Raw genomic sequence first — 18,946 nt, forward strand, 5'->3', positions numbered from 1 at the left:
CATATCCTAAGTATTTGGTGAGTGACCAAGGTCCACAGCTCTTATCGGGAGTTTGGCGACAATTTTGTCAAGAACGCTGTATCAAACATATACTTACTTCACCAAACCACCCTGCCTCTCATGGCATTATTGAACGAAGACATCGTGACATTCATCGTATTCTCTTCCTTTACTGCAGTGAGAACCAGTCCAGATGCAGTAACTTTCTGAAAACAGCGCAAGATCTATGTAATCATTCTTGGTGTGATGCACTTGGATGTACTCCAGTGGAACGTTTTTTTTATCGTGTTTAGCATCCAAACACTTCAAGGATAATTTCATCTGGCCAAAGGGATCTTCACAGGTAAATAAAGAGAAGAAATTTGTAAAATCAGTTCCAGCAGTAGTACCGAAGAAGGAAAGAAAGCAACCTAAACAGCAGGATACAATTACCGAAGAATCGTTGGTCATGGTGAAAACGCATCACATCTCCTCAATACCCAAAAAAGTATTCGCTAGGTTCATGAACACCTATGTTGGGTCATATTTGGTAACTTCGTTATCTAGAAATTCAGCTAAACTACGTACGTTGAAATGCGAAGAAATTGGAATCCAGAGTTTTGACAATTTGAAACTATTTCGACGCTCCGATCAAAAAAGACAAGAACTATTAAAAGAATAGATAGAAGAAAGTTCTCTTGAGAAAAAAGCTAGAACCAAAGACGAAACTTCTTGTTGCAGATTAGGTTAAGGTTAAGATGATAGCATGTTAGTATATAGAGTATTCATATATTCATGTTTAGGATTAAGTCACATTTAATATTTAGTTTTTATTCTTTGTTTCTTTTCTTCACTTTATATCTTGTATAATACCTAATATATTTTGTAATGGTGATGTTATCGACGAAAAAAATCAAATTATCGAGAACTCATTAGTGCAGATTTTTCCCCGAAGCTCACGGAGGATGTTACCATATACTTTCGTATAATGTAACATGGTCCGAGAATTTGGAAAATTCTATATATATATTCGCAAGATTTCTATTAGTAGAGATTTCAAAAAAATATGTTTCGATTTATCGTAGAATTATAGAAGTGAGTCGAGAAATTTGCATAAATTTTGCCCCAAAAAAATAATATTAATTTATATGCCATAAAAATATATATGTAGTATTATGATTTTTGAATTTCGTTTATTTAATCGAAAATATTGCATTATTTTAGGAAATAAGAGTATATTTGTTAGTTTTAGTAGATTTTTAGTTTATTTTCAATGATATCTTGAAGTAAGGAATCTTCCAAAGAAAATCAAAATTTTTATTTCGTATATTCTTCGAAACTTTTAGTTCAGAAAAGTCAACCATAATGTCTTCTTGACACATCTCTTTGTTTCAGTCTGAATTATCTTTCATTGGATCATCCGCAATCACAGCTGCGTTTGAGATTCTGCGATTCTTTTGATGTCTAGTAGAAAAATTAGCGTCCTATAGTTACGTCGTCAAAATATCCAATTAGAAACCTTCTTCCTATTATCTTTGTCTTTTACCAGAAGCAGTGTTGAAAGTTGGGCGTAATGTTATCTTCGTCTGTATAAAACGTGAGAGAATAAAAAAAATTTGAAGAGTGACAACAAGGAAAAATAAGTTGTAGGCTTTTACATCTTTGAACAGTGAAATAATGCAGTGAAAAGTTGCTCTGCTCAATGGACATTGGATTTTCTGTAGTGAGAGCAAATCTTTCACGTCAGGACGCGAGTGGTTGGGGTAAGCTATCTTGCGCATATCCGAATTGTATGGCATAGAAGCAACGGCCAGGAAAATTTATTTTTTGTGTGCAACGTAATATCCATGTTTTTCTTAGTTTGACCGGAGACGAAAGTAACCGAATTCTGAAGAAATTAATTATTTCGGTGTATAATCATTTTCCTTTTTTCAAAATTTCAGTTTGGAATATTTTTTTCGTTGCGCTAAATTCAGTTTGGATTGTATTGAAAGTATTTTATTTTGTCTGGTAGGGCCATTAAGACTAATTCAAGATTTCCATAATCCTCATTGCCAACTCTACTGGGAGATCGACTTCCTGTATCGGTGGTTTGTGGTTTTCAACCTTTTGCTCGAGGGGTCGCGGATGACAGACTGCAGGCCTGGAGGCCGAGCTGCGAGTTGAGATGGAAGAGGACCTGAAATCGTATTCTTAGGGGCAAATTTGAATTCTTTTTTCCGGAGACAACTGGGTTGGAGAATGGATCGTTGATTCTTGGTGGCACACCTGTACCGGGCCCAGTATTTCGCGACCACTTTCAGTCATATATTTACGTATTCCACAGTCCGAAGGAAAGTGATCATCATCATACACAGAATACTCATTATTTTTATCATTATTTTCATTATTTTATTTTTCATTTATTTATTATTCTATTTATTTTTATATCAAAAACATTTCCCTTGGGCGTTATGAATAGCGCAAGTTGAACAAGCATTCGATAAGAAAAAATCATTGCTAACATCAATAAACGTGTCATTGGGCTTTAGAAAAGGATTTGTTAAGACTCTGGTATGGAGCGTGGCACTTTACGGATCAGAGACCAGGACATTGAGAAAAGCTGAAGTATCCAAGCTCAAGGCATCTGAAATGTGATGTTAACGCAGAATGCTGCCCATATCATGGATCGAGAGGAAAAGAAATGAAGACATACTAGAGTAAGCTAATGAAGAACGACAGATCATGAAGATAATAGAAAAAGGAAGAAACAGCATGATTTGCCATCTTATTCGACACTGTGATTGGATAACTGTGTTCTTAGAGGGAAATGCAGAAGGAAACTTAGGAAGAGGGAGACCAAGGAAGAATATCTAGATGCAGTTACGAGAAAGAGGCCTTATCAAAGCATAAACAGCTCTCCAAAGGGAGACAAAAGTTTTAAAATTTCCATGTTGCCCACCAAGCTATGGTGCAGGAGAGAAAGAAGAGTCCTGATAAGAGAAATTCTGCAAATTATAAACTGTGAATAGACTATATTTGTTAGTGTATTGTTAGTATTAGTGTTTACCCATGTGTTAGTAACTAACTAGGAAGGTGTATGATGCAATAGGTGAAAGAAATACATAAATATAGAGCGAAAGCACATAAATCCAAAGTTCCATGTATAGCAAGTAGGTTTAGATTTACTTTATCAGTGCAATGGTATATGCCTCTCGTGGGACAATGTTTGGATACACAAAAGCCATCCTTTGATTATCGCACAAACAACCAAGAAATATCCCCCAGGAATCACAGTAAAGTCATATTACCCACACCTAACCGGACCTATATATTAGTTCAAGATGTCTAGTGGAGGGAATAGACGTCCCAATCGTTCATTCAACAGACCACTACCATCTTATTGTTTCAGGAATCAGTAGAGTTCACTGATGAGGCCATGATTGGACGGGATGGTATCGTCAACATGCGTAACACACACTCTTGGCAGATGCATATTATTACCCCATGCGTCAATAGACCATCGATGGACAACTAGCGAAATCTAGCCAAAAATTGGCGGTACCGCAGCGACGATCCGCAGTGACCCCATTTCCTTTTGGAAATTTTACCACCAGAGGGCCACCAACGACAGAGACGAAACGGAACGCCAATAAACGAAAAAATTACTACCACAAAATATGTTAAATCACCTATATGCGTGATTTGTTTACATGAAGGTGAGGCTAATACACACGATAAGAAAAATGAAAAGTACACCGGCTGGGCACGAACCATCAACCTTATGAACACTAGGCATGTGTTCTTCTGATTTTGCCACAGAGGCGATGGAGAAAGCCTGGAATGTAGAGGAGTAAATCATGGAGGTGTTTTTCGCTAATAAAAGTGCTATTTTAGCATGTATATTCGACAACTACCGTTTGGGATCAGATAAAACGCGTTCACCATATAATTCTATATTTAAAAAATGACGAGCTTCTATTTCCTATATTTCATAGTTCTCCCATATTCACTTTCCAATGATCGGCGACAGTTGACATCTAAATTCATACAATTATGCACACTCATCTCAAGATTCTTCAATTCATGATGTAGAGGCAGGGGTCGTTCTTGACACCCGGAGCTCGTTAAGAAAACATGATATATAATAATAACAGCATGCACATGATTGGAGACAGTTCGTTTCGGGCCCTTTCCGATTCTCCGCGACTAATCGAAGGAGCGTAGACCTAAATGAAGTCCTCGCTGCTACGCGGTGGTAACTTCAACACCCCGACTCAAGATATCTGTTTCGACCTGACGAAACCCGCCGCCAGTGGCATAGTAGGGGAATTTCTTCGACGCATCGCTATACGGGCGATCGATATTTACCGGCAAGTGGGACACTAGTTGTTGGTGACTCTTACGGCATGGGATATGGTACGGTTGTTACTCAACACCAACACCAATTTCAACTCAAATATGCTGTCGTATTGGTCATGATCAATTGATTAGCCCAAACATGCTACCCCAAAAATTGAATGGAGGGTGTCCAATGTACAATGCAACCCGGAATTAGGGATTGTAGAACTTTTGAACGTGAAGTGATACACGAATAATGGTTATACCAAAATAAAGCCTTGTTCATGGATATATTTTAAACTAGAAAGCAACGATTGTAGTACACAAGGAACCACACAGTGTTGCCAGATGTAACCGAAGGTGTAAATCAATTTTTTTGCAAAACATGTAAATTGACTCATAACTCATACGTATGGATGTTCTGTCGTATAGCTTGGAGACTATGGAGCAGAAAAAGAATTTTTCATTTCCACCGATACCTAATCGGATGAAGCCTCTGTAATGAAGAACTAGGGAATAGTAGTTTTCATAAATTAACACTTTGAATTGGAAACTTTGCTTATGTTTCAGTGCATCAAAATGTGTGTTAAGAATCAGTCTACATTATGCAATTCCTGAAAAGGATGAAAAACAAGAAATCAGAAATGAGTTACCAGCTCTACAGTAGATGCTGGGAGTGTCCCCTGGTTTGATTCAAACACTGGTTCACACGTTTCACCAGGTTGGCAGCTACTTTATGAAGATTAGAAGTGTTAATGTTCTTAATGGCACTGTGAACGTTCGTTTCCAGGTCTTGAATAGTTATAGAAGGTAGGTCTAGAATTGTTAGACGTCTAGAATTATTCTTGTATACCTCTTGCTTTAATTAGCCCCATAGAAATGTGTAGCAGTTTTGCCGGGTGCATGTAAGTAAACATTTTATCATTATAATTTCAAAGTTCGTTTCTCATTGTTTCCAGGAATTGCATAATGTAGACAGATCCTTAACACACCTTTTGATGTACTGAAACATCAGCAGAGTTTCCAATTCAGAGTGTTAATTTATGAAAACTACAATTTCCCTAGTTCCTCCTTACAGAAGCCTCGTCCGATTAGTTATCGGTGGAAATGAAACATTTTTTTCTGCTCCATAGTTTCCAAGCTACTGCAGCTAAACAAACTGAAAATTAAAGACAGAACATCCATACAAATGAGTTATGAGTCAATTTACATGTTTTGCAAAAAAAAAAAAAAAAAAGATTTACACCTTCGGTTACATCTAGCAACACTGTGTGGTTCCTTGTGTACTTAAATCGTTGCTTCCTAGTTTAAAAACATATGCATGAACATGGCTTCATGTTGGTATAACTATTACTTGTGTATCACTTCAGGTTCAAAAGTTCTACTATCTCAAACTCCTGGTTGCATTGTATATTGGACACCCCGTATTTGAGATTCCTGTAAAATACAGTGCCCAAATTATTGGAAAATTTTCAACTGGCCATCCGCCATATGTATACATCCCGCACACTTCAGTGTGAATCTTCGCTACTGATGGTTCAACAAGAACATCTCAACACGTTGGATCGGACGTGACAGACGAGTGCACGGCCTTCCCGGTCTCCGGAGCTGAATCCACAGGATTTTTATCTGGAGATACACTATAATTGTGGTATATATTACTCTAGTCAACGATATTAACGACTTGGAACAGCGTATCCATAACTGTTTCCCATGACAGAGGTATATTCGAACGGGTTCACCCATCTATGAACTGCCATTGTTTTATATGCATTGCTGTCCATCGCGGACACTTTGACATCTCTTGTGATGTGCCCGGTGAATGTATATATGTATGTATGTATGTATTATGTGTGTTTTATGCATATATTTAAAGCACTTTTTGTTTATTATCAATTTTATTCAATTTTTTTTAGCGGAATTCAAATTAAATCAAAGTATTTTATTGAAATCCATGATCAGTCGGTTGGCTGAAAATACGTGTAGCACGCAGTTTTTTCCTTCATCTATCGTACAGTTTGTTATACTTCAGCATTATAGTTCTGGTGTTCACTTTTAACGTTCTGTTTGTTAACTTTATATTTACTTTAATTTACTATTGTTTGTTTCTGTTGTCTATGTATTTCTTAGAGGAACATCAATTTTGAACTATTTTCAAATGAATCATCAGTTTATGAATATAAATTTTGATGTTGAAACATATCAATGATTTCAACGGCATATTATATAGCTGCACCGAAAGTAACTCTAATGAAATATACTAGAGGAACTTGATCTTTGGTCTGTACCGGATAGAAAACAAACACAAGAAAATCGATTTAGAGATATAACACTGCTGACCGTAAGATTAAAGAGTCGGTAAAATTCTCTTTTAAAAAGTTGTGATTAGTGGTCTTTTCAAGGTAGTATTAATTTTATTTCATTTTCGTTTTCTGAAAACTGTCTTAATCATGAAGATATTAGACATGTAGAGTTAAGTCTTGAGAAAGGTTTGCTTTCTTCTTTTCCTATACACTTGCATAGCCATGAAACTAATTACATCTAAAATACATAACTACTAATTCGAAATATTTCTCAATAATCGAAATTGCCACTTTCTTGTTTCTCTGTTTTATTCCTATTCGACTTGTTTCATGTCAAAACAGATTCTTGTTATTCTATACATGACGACACGGGACGAGCCAAAAGAAAATACTAAAAATAACTTCAAAGGTAATACTTTACAATGCTGATGTGGCTATTGTTGTATATCTGGATATCACATATCGTTATGGTATAAGTAAGCAAACCATACTTTTTTTCATGTGAATACAGGATACCTTTGAAGCCGTCCCCTGTCCCGAAAATTTTTCATTACAATATGAACTTTGCTCTGGTTATGAACAACAGTATGACAAGTGAAAGCTCCCTCAGCTGCAGCTAATTTTCTCTCTTCGTTCCCTTCAATTAATTGTATGGAGTGAAAATATTTACAATGTTACTACAAAAGAATAACTTTAAAAACTCAAAAGACGTCTTATAAAATTGCTTTACGAGCAAACATGCATATAATCTCGTTTTATTTAAATCAGTGATACTAATTACCTTCGGCGTTCTTAGCTTGTTTAGCCTGTTTATGTTTTCCATGAAAGTATTCGCCAAAATTTTTGAGTTACGTTTGTGAGTTTAATCTGATGAAAACTTACTTGATCTTTTCCTTGCGTCTTGTGTAATTGTCAGGGCTGAATTTACACATTTCTAAGCACTATACCAAAGCACAATTCTGTGTTCCTAGCCGCTCAAAAGGATCATTTATAATTTCTGTTAACTTACCTAATGTTTTGCTGGAGAAAAAGTCACTTATCTTCTCTGTGCTTGTAGATGTAGAAAAGCACTAGAAACCTATATCTGCATGTTTTTGGTGTTGAAGTATGTCCAAGTTTCCATCATGGAAAGAGTAGCATTACAAATTTGGCAGTCAACTTCATAGTTCAGATTCGTTGTTTTCAGAAAAGGTACTTTTCCTTCACGTTGGAAGAAAACTTACATTTCGGTTTAGGCATTCTCTTGGATACAAAATTGGGATACTTGATTTGTAATGTATTATCAACAGCAGCTCTGCTCGCCCACTTTACCAAAAATTGCAAATCTCCTTGACTGCAAAGGGCAAACACAATTCTGCGCTGCGAGTCTATTGGCTTGCTTGCTAAAAAAATCGGAGAGGGTGGTGTGATAACTTGCTCCAAAGTCTTTCATGTGACAGCTTATTATTCATTCACTAATAACAGAGTAAACAGCCAATGTCAACATTTTTGGTTTTTCACTTTTCGACAAGCTAATATTGAGAGCAGAAATGGGATGGAATTGAAATACGGGACTTTTGCCTGTCCCCACTAATTTTATGGGGACGCAAGGCATTCGGGTACAAAAGCAGGACTGTCCTGTTTTAAACGGGATGTATGATAGGCTTAGGTATAAGTATTATCGGTTCCTTATTATGAAAAAATGGTAACATGACATGTTGGCAATCAACAATGAACCAAGTTACCACCCCATAGAAAATAAGGAACCATGAATACAAATAGCACAACGATATGGAATCTCCATGCGTACATCATCATAATCATACTGCACACATCCTGCACAAGTGATTTACACCTACAACACAGGTGATTTACACGTAGCACGTATTCGATTTACATGTAGTACACAGGTGATTTACATGTAGGACAGAGGTTATTTACACTTTGCACACAGCTAATTTACATGTAAGACAGAGGTGATTTACACGTAGCACATAGGTGATTTCCTAGTAGTGTAGAGGTGATGTAAAAGGCATATTCGAGATCCAACGAAAATAAGTTTATATATTTGGTGCCTTACGCTGTAACACCACAGATTTTCTTTGTCTGTCGTCCCGATTAAAGGGTTTTGCCCTTCCTTCGGGAAAGTGCTTCAAATATAAAAGTTGGATTGAACTTTAATATGGTTGGTCTAAGAGGTATACATATATTTAATATTTATTCATTCATTAAGCACATACAGAGCCGTGTTGGCAAAATCAACTGAAATCAATTGCAGTTGATCAATCAATTGAAAGTAATTGCTCTGAAAATTAATTTCAATTGCAATTGAATTCAATCATAAAATTTGCAATTAAATTCTCGTCAAGTGTTAATAGTTCATTGGTCACCAGGCAATTGAAACATTTAATTGTTAATTGTCAATCGCAAAGGGTGCAATTGAAACATTTAATTGTTAATTGCAATTGACAATTGAAACTTGTAATTGTTAATTGCAATTGAAATCTGCAATTAAAACTGAAGATAAAAAGATGTGTTTATAGTGTTGTAAATAGAAAAAAAACAGTTCGTATTTTTTCAGAAATGTACGTTTTTTTTAGAAAAAAAACATTGCCTCTCGTTTTTTTTCTAAATTTCGTTTTTTTTCAAATAGTCATTTGTAATGCATCTTACGTCTATTTAAGTATGAGATATTTTTATGTAGGTGTAATCACCGTAAAATGCAACATAAATTAAACGCTAGATACTGATACGCTACAAATATTTTACAATTTACATGAATACCATACCTATTAACAATTCGGGTTTCAGCAGTTTTCATCAATCTATATATATAAAAGAGAACGCACAAAATCCTTTGTCCGCTCATCACGCTAATACGGCTGAACCGATTTCTTTCATTTTTGGGGGGTTGTTAGGATTTGGACCCTAGATGGTTTTTATCATATCACTTTAATTTTCAATTACCAGTGTCTTGAGATAATTGACCAATCAGGTGTCAATACGTACAAAAAATCCTTTGTTCGCTCATCACGCTAATACGGCTGAACCGATTTCTTTCATTTTTGGGGGGTTGTTAGGATGTGGACCCTAGATGGTTTTTATCATATCACTTTAATTTTCAATTACCAGTGTCTTGAGATAATTGACCATTCAGGTGTCCATACGTACAAATCCTTTGTTATTAGTTCATCATAGGTATAAAAATAAACGTATTTATATGCAACCCGCATGACCCTGTGACTCGGCGGGTTAACATAACTGACAGGCGCTATAAATCACTTGAAAGCGAAAAAGTAAAAATTATCTAAGTAACAAAGTTTATTGCGTTCCGGGATGACCGCAGCGAAGCGGGGCGGGTTGGGGTGACCGCAGCGAAGCGGGGCGGGTTGGGGTGACCGCAGCGAAGCGGGGCGGGTTAACATAAATGACAGGCGATATAATGTTAACATTTACTGCAATCTACTATGGTTTTTATCATATCACTTGAAAGCGAAAAAGTAAAAATTATCTAATTAACAAGGTTTATTGCGTTCCGGGGTGACCCCAGCGAAGCGGGGTGAACGCTGCTAGTATCAACTAAGAAATAAAAGTAGAAATGGAATTTTGTTTTTTCGTGAATGCAGGCCTTTAATAAGTACGAAAATAATGTTACGAACAGTATAAAATTCCAATAATTTGACTAAAGATAGAAACTAATACTAATTTGCCTAATAGTATTTTTCTAAATGTCATATATAAATAATTTGTCGACTAGATATATATGATATGCAGAGCCTGCTCTACCACATATGCAGTGGCGTATTTACGATTTTGTTTCGGGAGAGGCTTTGCTAACTTTCGGGGGCATTTGCCTGAAAATGTGAAAATTCTGCAAAATATTTCATATACTTTACTATAGTAAGATTTCGGGGGGGGGGGCTTAAGCCCGGAAGCCTCCCTAAATACGCCACTGTATATATGCAATACGTGCATTTGCGTGGAACGGCAAGCTTGGATGGTACGACAAATTCTGTCATAAGTATATTATTTAAATTAATTATTTCTTGTTGGAAACAGACTTCATGATGATGATAGTTACATTTACTAAACTGACCTTCTATTTGAATACAACATTCATAAATTATGTTTAGGTTGCATTAGTTTAAGGCCACATGGACAATGCTAAAACAAATGGTCGAATAAATCCGAGCACAAATTGCTTGATTGTTGTCAACTTCAAAAATTCAATTCTCAAATAGTAGCGAATATCTGTTCCATTTAGTAAGTTATCACAGTTTTGATATGAAAGTAATCTTGTTTTTGTCAGAAGCAAGTTCCTTATCATTGAAGATAGAAACAAGTTTTTCTTTAAATGTTAGAAGATGTAGAAGAAAAATCAAGAAATAAAGATAAAAGAGCTAGTTGCACTGGAATTGCAAACTGATACATTGAGATTGAAGCTCGATAGTGAATTCTATAAAAAGGATTACCATTTTTTTTTTCTGCTTTATCTTTCACTATCATAATAGATTAACATTTAAAGAAAAAAAAACAGACACAACGGAATTGCATTTTTAGTAAGTATTTAAGCCTTTCTGAGTGCGACTGCACTTACCCTCACCTTTGTTGTTCATGCTGGAGTAGCATACTTAAAATCATGACTTCTAAGATTTGTTGTTTCTGGAGAAAGGGGGAGGCGACAAATTATGCCATTGCACGAGGCGACAAATTGACTAGGACCTGAATATAGGATGACTCAATTTGAAGTAATGCAGGGTGTTTCAAAATTAATATTAGGGTTTTGAAACTTTGTAGTATCTATTACAATTAACTTACAATTATAAATATTATATCAAATGAAAGAGCAACTCAAACAGTTTTGTACGCACGCATGTACATGCGTTGTTTCTTCTATCTGCCGTTAGAAAGAGCAAGTAGCAAAGATGAAGACTAGAGAGCAGAAAGCTTTTTGTTTTAATAAAGACAGAACCTGTACAGTGCAACCGTCTGTGTGAAGAATATTAAGGAGACGCTTGCAACTACGTCTTTATTGTTTGCAGTTGCTACAGGTCTAAAGCCTACAGAGTACGGTTTACGTGCCAATTTTGCAAGTGAAATATTATTGCATAACAATGAAGATTTTCTGGATCGTGTCGTCTTCAGTGATAAATCGACTTTTCACCTAAGAGCTAATGTGAACACTCATAATGTTTGCATCTGACCGTCAGCAAATCCTCAGGAGATGGTCAAGGTGACCAGAATTTTTACTTGCAAAAACGGGACGCATACGAATCGGCGACGGGGGGTAAATATCTGAGTTCCAGGTTGCATTTTGGGACTCACTAGTGTTTTCAATTATAAAATACACAAGTACGGGTATCGTTTCTAACTTAAGTACTATCCAACAGTACTTGCAACTACTAATAAACTACTTACCTAATTATTGAACATCCGTTATTCTTTACTCTTTACTATCGTAACTTTCACTTGTATTTTGGGGGAGGGGCACAAACATTCATGTGCAAGAATACACGTTCAGTTGGATCATTAGTCCCGGGTAAACAGAGAAGGAACTCCACAACTTTTAGAAGATTTGAGTACGGTACGTTAGAACAGAAATGGGAAAATACTTCTACCCAGAACTTGTGAGAGCATACTCTATTTGAGTTCCACTTAGTCAATAATTCTGGTGTCAAGTATTCTTTTAAATACATGCAGTCGTCGTAAAGAGCAGTAGCATCATTCTGAACGAAAGGACTATTTTACTGAATAAAGTCTACAGTTTTTGTATATCCTGCTAACATGGTACACCTTAAAGCGTAATCTAACTAAATTGCTTCAAAAGTTTCATGGGCTTTTTATTCACTTATGTAAATATTCCACTGCAGTTTGATAGAAAGTGTGAACATACTGGCGAATCTTAGCTCCTTCAGAAATAAAACTTCCCCTATCCAAATTCTCAGAAGTTTTCCTCGCAGCTACCGAAATGAAGCAATCTAGAGATTTTGAAGCTAAATTTTTCTTTAAATCATATAAAACAAAAATTACCTCAAAAACTGTAAATGTTTGACCTCGCATTTTGTCTACTGCGGAATGGAAAGTTGATGGCTGATGAAGTAAAGCCATGCTTGGAACATTCAGAAATTCCAGACACAGCTGAACCTTCCCAATGAGTGTTGGTACGAAAGGGTGTAGAATTTGCATTGACCATTTATATTTTGAATAATAATTACGGGACACCTGGATCACTTTTGCTTAGAAACGGGACATTTAGGCGTCCCGTTTGAGAATCAGAAAAAAACGGGACAGCGGTTGAGAAAAAGGGACTGTCCCGGCTAATACGGGACGTCTGGTCACCTTGGAGATGGTACAATTGAAACGAAACTCCCCTAAATTGAATGTGTTTTGTGCCATATGGCGGAAAGTTTATGGGCCTTTCTCGCCTATCGACTAGATGTGTGCCGTGTGACGAATGAATCTCACATTGAACACTTGTAGCAAAAACTGTTTGAGGTGCTCTTTTACTTGATGCATTGCTTATAATTGTACGCAAAATGCAATAAGTACTACTAAGACTTAAAACCCCAAAATTTATTTTGAAACACCCTACATTTCTCACCAACAGTGTTGGAACTAAGATGTAAAAAGGAGAGAAAATTTTCCTTATAAAGTTATTGTTTACAACGATATTATTATTAGTCGAGACTATAACTACAACAACAACACGAGTTAGTAGTCAAAAAATGTAATCAAATGTATACTCGGTGGCCCAGGTGGCCAAAGTGGCACACACAGGTGTGTCACTTGTTTAATCCGCTCAAGTGTGGACACTAATTAAGATATCGGGATATTATTCTTGCAAAATGTGGTTGGTTTATAGTTTATCATATTAATTTCTTTTTCTTCTGGTGTCGAATTTCTTTCTCAAATTTCACCCCAGTAAAAAATTCGAGAATTTTCTAATTTCGAATTTCCTTTACTTTTTTTCCTGTAGCTTCCTTCGTTGTACAAAGACATCCTTAAGACTTGCCAGGTAGATACCTCGGATGGATACCTAACTGTTGACATCAATTGGACGGGCCTGCGCGCAGTGTTGCCATTTAGGAAAATTAAAATTCTCCTATATTTGGACAAAAAATTAGAAATTTTTGTTTATAAATCCGTACCTGTACGTCCGAGTGCAAGTCAACTTACGCCAATCGAACATTTGTCCTTACTTAACAAACCAAAGTACAGATCGTTACAATGGCGTAATTAGGGGGCGCACGTAAAATTCGTATTTAGGTTCTAGCCCTTGATTTTTCTAGTTTTCCCTTACTTTTTTGTTTACCGTAATATATTTTTGGTAATTAGAAGCTTTATTCCTTAAATATCGCCATAATAGTTGTAGGATATATCAGTGGTGTACCAATGTTTGATTTAAGATAGTTTGCGTCTGTTTGGTAGCAGTGTTGCCAGCTACAGAATATTTTAATTCCAGATTTTAGGGGGAAATTTTGAAAAAATTATATGTTTTGTCTCTATTATTTCCCTCTTGTTGGCTATATCGGAACAAACGTACCAGTGTCTGGAAGTCTCGTCTTTGCTCTACACAATGCACTATAGAATGTTTCAATAGAATAATTAGGGGAAATACGGTTGAGGTTTACAGTGGACCTTGTCCTCTAATTGGAAAGATAACTGTGATTTTTTTAAAGGTAGAATGAAATATTTTTAATTGACATGCTTACTTTATTAGATATCGTCACAATACTTGTAGGATATATTAGAGGGATACCAAAGCTTATTTTAAGATAGTTTGTGTGTGTCTGATAATAGTGTTGCTAACTACAACAAATTTTAATTCCAGATTTTAGGGGCAAATTTTGGGAAAAATTCCCTTTTTTATTTCTATTATTTCCTTCTTGCTGGCTACATTCGAACAAATGTACGAGTGTGTAACAGCCTCACTCTTAGCCTACACTGCACACCATAAAAACTTTTACTAGAATAATTAGGGGAAGTACAGTTGACGTTTATAATAAACCATGTTCTGGAAATGGTAAGAAAATGGTGAATTTCTGAGGTAGAATGAGATTTTTCTTTTAATTTCATGCTTACTTTGTTATATATTGCCATGATACTTGTAGGATATATTCTTGGTGCAATAAGGTTTATTTTCAGATAGTTTTCGTCTGTCTGATGGCAGTGTTTCCAGCCAAAACAATTAATTTCCGCTATTAGGTAAAAAATTCGGAAAATTTCCCTTTTCCCCTCTATTATTACCCTCTTACTGGCTACATTGGAACAAACGTACCACTACCTGAAAGCTTCCTCTTTGCCCTATAGAACGCACCACAAAAAGTTTCAATAGGGTAATTAGAGAAGCTGTACCCCGGCATATTTGATTTTTGCTTCTGAGGCGTAAAAAGTGTCAAAATTTCATGTGTATGACAGAATTTTTTCTTTCCCTCTTTGAATGGAAGCCAGCGACTTCAGGACTTCACTGTACCTTGTCAACACACCAAATATTTGTTTAGGTGACTTGAACCCATATAGCAGCAGTGGTACTAGATACAAAAAATTTTTGAAATTCGGTTAGGGATTTTTTGTAAATTTTCACCCCTATATTTCCCTCAATAATTTCCCACCCGTTGGCAACACTGTAATACAACTTACACCAAAAAATAGCCACATCCATTTTCTTAAAAACAAGGCCTTAACCATATCAATGGAATGAATAGTTTTTGAGCAATAAGTGACTAACTGGGAATGTAGGAAAACGCCAAAAATGACCTGGGGCCGAAAGGAATAATCACACAATTTTGCTCGTATAGGTTCAAAGAAACAAACGATTTGTAAGTTACGAGGGCTTCGACTCAAGTTCTGTTGATTATTTCAATAATCTGCAACATAAATCAATAAATAATAGTTGCCAGAAAAAAAACAGACTTTTGAAAAAAAACATGAAAAAGAACGATGTTTTTTATTGAAAAAAAACTTCACAGAAAAAAAACCGTTTTTTTACAACACTATGTGTTTATATTGTGTTGTCCACTTGTTACTGTTTTATATATTTCAAATAAGGTACTTATAAGAAATGCTGGGTAACTACCATGTTTTCACCCCTCTGGGAAGAAAGCCGTGAAACTAAGTATTTTTTAAAAATATATTATGTTTATGGTTCTATCCCCCTCGAAAAAACTCTGTGTGCCCGTCGTGCTTACAATATGGATGGGCACGAGCGAGTTCGAGCGATTCGACTCGAAACAGACATCTTTGAGCTCGACTCGAGAACACGGCTCGAAAAATCCCCCCCACTCGACTCGAATTCGCATCAAGTTTCGAGTCGAGTCGAGCCAAAACGAGCCAATTCGAGCTAAATTCTTTGCGTAGTTTCAAGTACTACTCTCTTCAAGAATCTTACATAGACAATATAATTATCAATGATACTACTACTCCTCCTATAACTAATTATTATTATAACACCGTGTATAAACATGTAATATAGGCTATTTGTATCTGAATACTAAAATTTAGTCGTCTGTCGATCTCGGTCGTCAAGAAATCTTCAGGAGGCAAGGACAACGGTCACGAGGTTCTAGGTTTGAGTTCAGGAAGAGCAAATATTTGAGCTCGAGCCAAAAAATGTTAAAATTATAGGACTCCAGCCAAACATGTTCAAAACTGCTCGACCCGGGATTAGGGTTGTCAACAACGCAAGCATCTCGCTCACAGCTCATTCACTTATCGAGCCGAACCGAGAAGTGAGCCGAGCCAACAGCTCACCCAACCGAACCAGCTCGAGCATATGGCTCACACGAGCCCAACCGAACCGAGCTGTTTGCTTACCCCAACCGAGCCAGTTCGAGCCATCGGCTCAGTTGAGCTCACTCGAACCCAGCCAATGGACTCGTTTCAACAGAGCTGGTTGGAGCCATTGGCTCCAATCAAGCAGAGTCGATGACGTCCCTACCGAGCAGGCTCAAGCCATCGGCTCAATTGAGCCCAGTCGATGGGTTATACCAACCAAGCCAGCTCAAGCTGTTCGCTCAGTTGGACCGAGCCGAGCCGGTTGACATTATTATCCCGGTTGGGCTTCTGCTTTGGCTAAAAAATTGTACCATGAAGTTCTTAGCCTTGATGGTAGGACCTACAGTATATATTGGTGCTCATGGCGTCAGTAACTTGTTCTGCCACCAACGAATTTCGAGGTACTTTGTTTTGCATCTTTTGTGTGTTGTGTCGCTTTGTGCTCCTATTCCCACATTTTTTGCGTCACCGGAAGTGGGTCAAAATGGGTCTACAAATGTGGCGGAACAAGCTATTGCTGTTCCGCCACCAATGAATTTCAAGGTCGTTTCCTTCACATCGTTTTGTACCGTTTTGTGCATTCACTTCCACGTTTTGTGTGTCATGGGAAGTGGGTTAAAACAAGTCTCCAAGGTGAGACGAAAATGACCCACTGTTCTGCCACCACCGAATTTTGAGGTCACTACTTTCGCATCGTTTAATGCCAGTTTCATGCCGTTTTGAGCGCGTATTTTCACGTTTGTGCGTCACCACAAGTGTGTCAAAATGGGTCTCCAAATTCTGACGAAAATGACCCACTGTTCCGCCACTATCGAATTTCTAGGTCGTTTCTTTCGCATCGTGCCTATCCTTTTAAAGTTTTCTGCGCCTACCTCCTCGTCTTGTGCGTCACCGGAAGTGAGTTAAACGGGCCTTCAAAGTGGGAGTTAAATGACTCACTGCTCCGCCACTACCGAATTTGGAGGTCGCTTCTTTCGCATACTGGTGGGACAGTGGGTCATTTGTCTTCCCACATTGAATGCCCGTTTTGACCCACTACTATTGATTCACAAAACGTGGAAATAGGCTTACAAAACGGTAAAAAAAAGCACGCATAAGACGATGTAAAGGAAACGACCTCGAAATCGTTCTTGACGGAACAGCATTCACTTGTTCCGCCATATTTGTAGGATAGCATTGATCCATTTCCCGTGATGCACAAAACGTGGAAATAGGCGCACAAAACGACACAAAAATGGCACTAAACGTTGCGCAAAAACGATCTCGAAATTCGATAGTGGCGCAACAATGGGTCATTTTCGTCCCACCTTGGAGGCCCATTTTGATCCTCTTCCAGTGACTCAAAACTTCGAAATAGGCGCACAAAACGGAACAAAACAAGCATGAAAGGATATGAAATTAAATTAACGACATCGAAATTCGAAAGTGGCGGAACTTTTGGTCATTTTCGTCCCATCTTGAATGCCCGTTTTGACCCACTTCCGGTAACGCACAAAACGTGGAAATAGACGCACAAAACCGCACAAAACAGGCACTATGCGATCTGAAGGAAACGACCTCGAAATTCTTTGGCGGCGGAAGAGCATTAACTTGTTCCGAAATATTTGTAGGCCCATTTTGACTCATTTCCGATGACGCACAAAACGTAGGAATAGGCGCACAAAACGGCAGAAGGCACGCACAAAACGAAGCGAAAGAATGCAGATTGAATTTCGTTGGTGGAGGAACAGTGGGTCATTATTCTTCCACCATGGTGCCCCATTTTGATCCTCTTACGATGGCACAGAAAACGTGGAAATAGGCGCACAAAAGAGCACAAAACACGCACAATACGATGTGATGGAAACGACCTCAAAATTCGTTGGTGGCAGAACAGCATTAGTTTGTTCCATTACATTTGTAGGCCCATTTTGACCCACTTCCGGTGACCCACAAAACGTACAAAACAGGCACTAAACGATGTGAAAGAAACGACTTCGAAATTCGATAGTGGCGGAACTGTGAGTCATTTAACTCCCACTTTGAAGGCACAATTAACTCACTTCCGGTGACGCACAAGACAAGGAAATAGGCGCAGATAACTTAAAAAATAGGCACTACACGATGCGAAAGAAACGACCTCAAAATTAGTTGGAGGCGGAACAGTGGGTTATTTTCGTCCCACCTTGGAGACCCATTTTAACCCACTTCCCATGACACACAAAACGTGGAAGTAGGCGCACAAAACGACACAAGACGATGTGAAGGAAACGACCTTGAACTTCGGCGGAGGCTGAACAGCAATAACTTGTTCCGCCATATTTGTAGGCCTATTTTTACCCACTTGCGGTGACCCACAAAAAGTGAGAATAGGCGTACAAAATAGCACAAAACGATGCAAAAGGAACCAGCTCGAAATTCGTTGGTGGCGGAACAAGTTAATGACGCCGGTGCTCCGGCATTTAGCGCTGTCTCATAAAAATCTATAGTCGTTTCGCTATCGAGACGAGACGAGATGCACTAAAAGTATCTCTCGAGATGCACTAAAATACGAGACAAAATGCAACTCTGTCGTGAGCAGCATTAAAAGTATTGCACATTACTGCTTACAT

General features: G+C 37.5%; 1 long non-coding RNA gene across 1 annotated transcript in view; it reads left to right on the forward strand.

The window, feature by feature from the left end:
* The first annotated feature begins 6,565 nt into the window (after nucleotides 1-6,565).
* Nucleotides 6,566-18,946, forward strand: part of LOC145688951 (uncharacterized) — a 66,077-nt gene continuing 53,696 nt past the window's right edge. Inside the window, exon 1 of the long non-coding RNA XR_014132035.1 lies at nucleotides 6,566-6,701. This is a non-coding gene — a long non-coding RNA (uncharacterized LOC145688951). The remainder of the gene's footprint in view (nucleotides 6,702-18,946) is intronic.

This window comes from Thermobia domestica, chromosome 7, assembly GCF_964235325.1.
Source record: "Thermobia domestica chromosome 7, izTheDome1.hap1.1, whole genome shotgun sequence".
NCBI classification, from domain to species: Eukaryota; Metazoa; Arthropoda; class Insecta; order Zygentoma; family Lepismatidae; genus Thermobia; species Thermobia domestica.